This window comes from Lactuca serriola, chromosome 9, assembly GCF_051521515.1.
Source record: "Lactuca serriola cultivar US96UC23 chromosome 9, Lser_US96UC23_V15, whole genome shotgun sequence".
Lineage (NCBI taxonomy): Eukaryota > Viridiplantae > Streptophyta > Magnoliopsida > Asterales > Asteraceae > Lactuca > Lactuca serriola.
In genome coordinates, this window is record NC_136416.1 from 25,384,328 (window position 1) to 25,392,262 (window position 7,935).

Here is a 7,935-nt window from a genome sequence, read left to right on the forward strand (position 1 = left end):
ATAATTCAGAGGTACGGATTTTTTTTTTGTAAAACACTAAATTATGCATTTAGTTACTATATTTTCTTTTACTAATTTTATATCAAATTAGTTTTCTAATCAATTTCTACAATCATATTGAATTGGCTATCAATTATTAGTTTTTTTACCATATTGATTGTATATTTAAAAAATAAAATATTATTATATACAACATCCTTACATGAAAAAAATTATTAGGCCTCTCATTTTCCTTGAACCGGTAATTTATATTAAATACCGGTTTCTAGTTGTTTAATGCAAACTACATAATAACAAATTCATTTAATTTTAAAGAAAAAAAGAATTATGTCTTATTGAATTATATAAACTTTCTACACCTACTCTACGCTTATTGATTTTCTACGAAAAGATATTTGTTTAATTATATGAAAACTAAAATAACAAACGTCTTCAAATTCTATTATATAATATTAGAAAACAAAAGCATTACTCAATTGGACCATTTAATTCATACTTATGGAAGTGAATTTAGCTTTTCTTTTTGAATTTTTTATATACTATAAAGAATACCGGATATTTAAAATTTAAAAGAAAAAAAAAATGACATAAAAATGATAAAGAAAACTGTTAGTTAAAAAAACAGTAAAAATAAGTAAAAAAAAAAGCTGAAATAAATATGTTAGTTAACAAAAAGTAAAGAGGTGAAATAAAAAAGAAAAAAATGAATATTTAAAATAAAGAATATTAAGGAAAACTGAAAAATATCATTTTGGTAAATATTTTTGAAAGCCCACTAGAATGGTAAATATTTTTTTCAATCACACTCGTATGGTCAAAAACTCTGTTTTTTAGGTTTTTAATTTTTTACATTTTTAAATACAAACAATCCATTATATATATATATATATATATATATATATATATATATATATATATAGGGAGAGGATCAAATGAGAACACTTAAAAAGTTGAGAACGCGAAAACAATTGTAGACCAATCATTTTATGAGGGCATAAATGGAATTTTACCATTTAATTAAATTATGATATTCTAAATTTTAGTGATTATGATGACAATTACCCAAAATATCTCATTTTTAGATTCTTTTCTTTAATGAACCAATAATTAATAAAATCATGATTTAATATCTATCTAAGAAAACGTTTTTTTCATTTCATTTTTCATTTTTATGTTTTTATTTTTAGAAATCAAATATCAAAATAATGAATAATTTATCGGTTTACCTCATTTATTTTTTAAAAAAAAGTATCTTCATAAATAATGATTTATACATTTCATTTAAAAATGAATAAAATTGTAAATTATAAATGAATTAACTCAATTGTATTTATGAATACACTTGTAAAATCATAAATGAATAAAACCCGAAAAAAAGATTATAAAATCAACTAAAATGGTACTCATATATTAATAAATAAAACACATTTCTATTCATATAAGAATATAATTATAATAGCAAATGATTAAGTTAGAATATATATTTTTTGACACGGAAACTAATACTACAATTACAATTATAAATGAATAAAACACATTCGTGCTCCTTTCGAAAAAGGTATTGGTGTAGATGTTTCTTTGGTAAATCTCCCACCTCCCACTATATGTATGTTTATTCATTGTATCTGCAAAAATGTTAAAGAAACAATTATGTATAATTATATAGTCATTCACACATAAATACATTGATATTCACAAATGAATATCCTGTTATTCATAAATAAATATAGTCATTCAAACATAAATTCACACATAAATACATTGATATTCACAAATGAATATCCTGTTATTCATAAATAAATATAATCATTCAAACATAAATTCACACATAAATATACTGATATTCACAAATCAATATAAGAAAATAGTTGTTGCCATTTCGTTTCAACCCTCAATTCATCTCTTTTCTCATTCCTTTTTGTCAAGTATTACCACACCAAAATTTTAATGCTTAATTTGCTTGTGAAATCAAAGACCAAGAACTACAAAAAATTACCTTTCTAGTCATCGTTAGTTGTTGAATTTTGAATAAATCAAGACCCAAGAAACCTCCATTGAACCCACTTTTTGTTGTTGAAATTGATGAACTGATTTTTGCTCCTTCTTTCCCTTTCTTCTTCTCCGTTCCCTACAAAGAATAACCACCAGGATGGGGTTGTATTTTCCGGTTAAATCAAAAGAGGCAGCAGCCTCTTGGCTTTTTCCCCTCACCTGAATTGCTGTGGTTGCTTGCCTTGCTCCTCTCGGACTAGCCTCATGGAGTATTCATTGATGATTAACTGTAAAAATGAGACATCTGACATTATATTCGTATAAGATTACAACTGCAAGCATTCAAGTTCCATTTTTCTGAATTGAGGCATTTCATCGAGCACCTTATGTGCACAACTTATCTTCTTCCCTTATTAGCCAATTTTAATGAGTAAAGTACCATACCTGAGAAACATTTTCAAGCAAAAGAATTGTGAATCTTTGGTGCATACAATAAAATAAAAAGCAGAAGAGGTTCAAATCAGCATAACATTTGGCTTTCCAATTGATTTTGCAAGAAAAAAAACTACACATGTACAAATTCGAACAATATATAGCATTGTAAGACTCCAATCAAGAGAAGAGGTGGATTTTGAACAACATTTGCAAGGAAAAAAAACATAATGTTACCTGATTCAGAGTACTTCGTCACTACCCTGCTGCTCCGGAGTGGATGATCAAAATCCAGTAGTGTATCGCTGCTTGCTACCACCGATGAGTAGCAGTCGAGTTCACCAAATTGCCGACAAGGTTAAGAAAAAGAGATGTCGGCTGTAAGTCTCACTTTGAATGTGACGATGACGATGAAGAACGAACGTCATCATCGGGGTCTACCACTATTCGCTGCCTTGCGCTGGTGAGTAGATGTCGCCGTCAGCCGATGAGTAGAAGTCGTCAAGCCGATGGGATCTTTGGTGATGGAAGCGACAATGCGTATAAAGGGGAAATGGGGAGTCAGTGTCGGTTGTTCAGTCGATGCGTCTTATGAAACCCTAGAGAGATATATAGAGAGGATATAGATACGAGAATTAGAAAGGTAATTGGTGAGAGGGTGAGAAATTATAGGAAATAGGCAAAGTTACAATTCCTATAATACCCTTCTTACCATTTAAAAGTTACACATAAATGCCAATAGTTTTAGATTTTTACATAAATCACCCATTTAATATTAACCATTGATCTTAGTATTTAGATGGTCTAGATCTGTTCTCACGTTCTCAACCTTTTAGGTGTTCTCATTTGATCATAATCCTATATATATATATATATATATATATATATATATATATATATATATATATATATATATATATATATATATATATATTAGCTATTTACACGCTAAGCACCGGGCGGCAAAGAGTTTCTTTCGGAATATAGTTTTAATGTGATTATTATTTTCCTTTAGACGTGAGCTATTCATTGCGGTCTTTTGGTAAACTATTTTGTGTCGGATAGTTCATTTCAATTGATAGTTTCTAGCTAAGTGCTTAGTCATACAATACAGCAGAAAGTTGAGTATACATTTGGAATTTCATCTAATAGTTTATACTTGATTTTACGATATATATACATTACAACAATCGGCAATAATGTAGTTTTGTACATTTATAACATGTCTAATAAAATGAGCATATAAAATACATATTTGAACAAATTGTAAAATAATAAGTTCTTGATTTTACCTTGTTAATCACATAAAACTTCTTTGTACAATCTAAAATCGACATAATAATAACCTGTTATATAATATATATATATATATATATATATATATATATATATATATATATATATATATATATATATATATACTAAAGACAATCTATTTATTACTTAAAAACAAAATAAATAATGATATATACCTCAAGAAAGAAAAAGGTCAATAAAAAATGATGCCTAACGGTGATAAGTTAAAATAAAATAAATTATTTTATTATATATTATGTTTAACAAATTGTTTAAAAAAAAGTAAATATAAAAATACCATTTTTCAAAACAAATCATTTTACTTTTTGTATAAATATACCCATTAAATTCCATATATTTAACTAACTACCAAGTGTCCAATCCCTTGAAACTTAAAAGAACATCATGGAGTCATTTGTTTCTCTCTTGCTAAAAGTATAACAAAATGAAAAAACCAAAAGGTTTTTGTATACATTAGAAAGTTTCCTTTTGTTTTGTTTTTTCATTATCGTGTGCATCTACATCTCCAACGTTTGAATTTGTACCAAAAATCATAAAACAAATGTTTACTCTTTTGTATGGGTGATTTTGGAATTTTAAAGCAATGTTTGCTCTTAAAGGCTTTCAAATAAGTTAAATTTTGTTGATTTAGACATGTAGGAATGATTTTATCCTATTTTTATAGTGGTGAAAGAATAAAAAATAAACAATGTCTTCGTTAAACAAAAATATTAATCATTTTTTAGTGCAGGGCCTAGGTGATTCTTTAAACATGAAAGTGTTAGCATATTTCAAGTTGCATACTAAAAAAAAAAAAAAAAAAAAAAAAAAAAAAAAACCTTACTATTACATGTTAATACTTCTTTGAACTAGCATATTTCAAGTTACATACACAAAAAAAAAACTTTACTATTACAGGTTCAATAAGCAGACACAAGCCTACTTTTCAAGTTGCTTTGAGCAGATTAACCTGCAAAATACCCACAAAATATTACTTTTCTCCATACTAACAGGAAAAAAAATGCAAAGTATGATGCTATAAATACACACATAGACACACGTTCACACACAGACATTATACTTTGAAAACATATGCAACTATAGCATTGTACTTCCACAGTACAGTGCTTTAATAAGAAAAGAAAGATTAAAAATGCTAAAATTAAAAGATGATTTGTAGAAAGTTCTATTACATTTTTTGTGTTGCTAATATTATTCAGTTAATGTTTTTCTTCTATATTTTTGGTGATATTCCAGGTTTCAGGTGAGAATTGAATCTCCACACACCCGACAATGCCAGCTGGCCAAAATTATATCCATGGTGGACTTTGAAAGAGTCTATACTTGATAAACTTACTTGAATATATGGAACTTCCAAATTGCATAAATGTAAATATTTCAAGCTTGGAGTAAAATAAAACAATAATCATGTCGGATTATCTATAACTATTCGCTAATTTTAACCCTGAAAAAAAGGAACAAATTATCTAGATACATGAAAGTAGGCAATTAAGTCGAGTTTAACTTGGAATTTTGCAAAAATAAAAGGAAAAGTTCCATATTCATTTTTCAGCATTAATGAAGAAAAATAACTTTTATAATCAAAAAGATTTACCTTCAGACATAGTGGCTGCTACTTGAGTTTTGAGAAAGTAATAGAGAAGCATTCAGCCTCATTTAGTTCAACTATACTGCTTGAGAAGCTTCTCTCTTGCCCTATTAACATCTTGAATTTCTTGATGTCTAATTATTAGTTTTAGTTCAATCACCCGTTGTTCTTCCTGCATAAAGAAAATGAAAGAAAATGAACACCACCGGCGCTACAAAATAAAAGACAGATACAAAGCATCAATAAAGAAGTGTTTGGTTTGTAGAATGTTTTTAAAATGAATTAGAATCTGATGTCACTCATTTGGAAGATATGGAATGGAATTGTCTCATGCATTGCATATAGGATTATTCTATTCTTTTAATATAAAGGAAGAATGAAATTGAAGATCTTCTACCCTCCACTACGAATGATAAAATTCATCAAACATGGAGTTTAAAGGATCCCAAAATATTTTTTCATTTCAGGCAATTCTCAAGTTAGATAGCTTATTTATCTTTTTCTTATGTCCCACTAAAACTGCAACAATTATCAATTTTAGGGAATTTTCAAGTTAAAGTTGCTCATATACCCATTTTCTAATGTTACAAATATTGAATTCATTTGTGGAACTTGAAAGGGTACTTTTAGACATCTGAATACAAGTGACGTAATTTTCCTAAACTATGTTATACAGTTGCCAAATAGCTTGGAATATAAAGTTTGCTCATAAAATTCAAACTTTAAAAAGGATAGTACGATATGGGTGCTACTTGTGGAATCGACTATGAACCAGAAATGGGCAGGGGAGAATACTCCAATCCAATTATCAATTGATGGGTTTGGATTGTATATTACACACAATCACCATTCAGAATTTTGGCCCAAGAAAAGCATCATCTGTTTGGCTTTAAACCATTAAGCCAGGTCATTAAGATAGCTGTCCAGATTAAGTGTTTAACCCGTTATGATTGCATAAACTGTTAAAGCAAACAAAAGGGTTATGGAGGGAGTACCTACTGCACTGCTGGCAAAACCTTTGGTGTTTGCCAGCTATGGCAACAACTGGTGTCTTGGAATGAGCTTCACAAACCCTATGCCTCCGATGATAGTCTCTGCAACTACTAAGGTCCGTTGTGCATCCATCCACCAACCATGACACCGACACACCATCCACAAGTGGCTTCTTGGACAGTTCATAAAAAGTGGTTGAATGTGAACCTACCAAACTCCACAAAGAAAGTCGCGTCCTCCATATTTTGATTATTTCCCATCACCTGCTGCAGCACATACACTCAACCACCTGAAACTACAAATCCATACACTCACAACCACCTGAAACTGCAAACGCACAACACATTCTTATATCGATCATAATTTGACAATTTTGATCTAATATATATGACGTTCACATGGTAGCCACGCCCACGAGTGTACGAGAAAAGCTGGAAAAAAAAAGTGAAAACGAACACAGAGAACATGGGAGCAACTCATAAGAATCAAAATTGAAAAAGGAGAGAGACGTATAAAGGACTTACAGAAACGAATTCTTTCTTGAAATTCGCTAATTTCACCATCACCACCTGACCTGGATTTCCAACTCCAAATGGTCCCCTGCGATGGGTTATGATTTTCAATTCAAAATCGGGAGCAGTTGAAGATGATGGCGGTGTTAATGATTATCATTTATCAAACACATATACACACACTGACGGAGGCTTGAAGTGAAGAATTGGGATTCAGGAAGAAAGGTGAGGGATTTCATCGTCGTTTACATCAAAGACCAACTCCATTCTTCGTAATACCTTCTTTTATCACCTCTTCGCTGGTGGTGACGGTTAGCGTTGTGGAGACTGTTAGGGCTTGTCGTCGTAACAGAAGGTAGAAGAGGGGCAAGAGAGAGTGGGCGATGGTGGAGGTAGCTTAAGGTTAGGATAATAGGATTTCCAGTGAATGGTGTGTAACGAAGGGTTATGGTAACATAGGGATACCGGATACGGAAGACGAGTAAGATAAACATAGAAGAGATGCTGCTGGTAGGATGGTAGTTCGGGAAGAAGGAGAAGCCGCGTAACGGACGACTTAGGATTTCTCAATGAATATGACTGATTTAGAGTTTCAGAATTGTGAGTAGAAATAAAAAAATATTATTTGATTCCCAAATTAATTCCATGAACGATTCATGTAGATGTATTGGATAACAGGGTGTACATGAGTTGAGTTAGTAGCTATTTTACTTTTTAAATTTCAAAAAATATGTAATTCTTTCTAATAAATTAAAATAATTTTACCTTATGTCATTATCTCATTAACTTAGACGGTTGTCATTTTTTGGTATCTTTGATTAAATGTTTTTTTTCATTTGTCATTTTCTTATTTTTATATCTTTTCTTAATTAACATATCATATTTATACCTCAATTAAATTGCATTAATTAAAATAACCAATAAATTATAATATTAGTACTCATATAATATTTAATATGTTTCATTTTATATTCAAATTTTAAATTTTAAATTTCAAATCTAAAGCTCCAACTTCATAAACTTGGCAAGAATTTTGAGATGCTTTCATGCATCGTCGGGGCTCAAAGTTAATTTTCACAAATCCAAAGTTTATGGCATTGG

At 29.7% G+C, this 7,935-nt stretch overlaps 1 long non-coding RNA gene across 3 annotated transcripts; it reads right to left on the reverse strand.

The window, feature by feature from the left end:
* Positions 1-4,545: 4,545 nt before the first annotated feature.
* On the reverse strand, positions 4,546-7,450 carry LOC145073594 (uncharacterized). 3 transcript variants are annotated; one of them, XR_013691445.1, is made up of 4 exons: positions 6,847-7,450; positions 6,325-6,753; positions 5,336-5,501; positions 4,546-4,690 (listed from the first exon to the last, which is right to left on the reverse strand). It is a non-coding gene; the product is annotated as an uncharacterized LOC145073594 (long non-coding RNA). The 3 variants fall into 3 exon arrangements; XR_013691444.1 differs by having other exon boundaries at positions 6,325-6,649; positions 6,847-7,447; XR_013691443.1 differs by having other exon boundaries at positions 6,325-7,448.
* Positions 7,451-7,935: the final 485 nt, after the last annotated feature.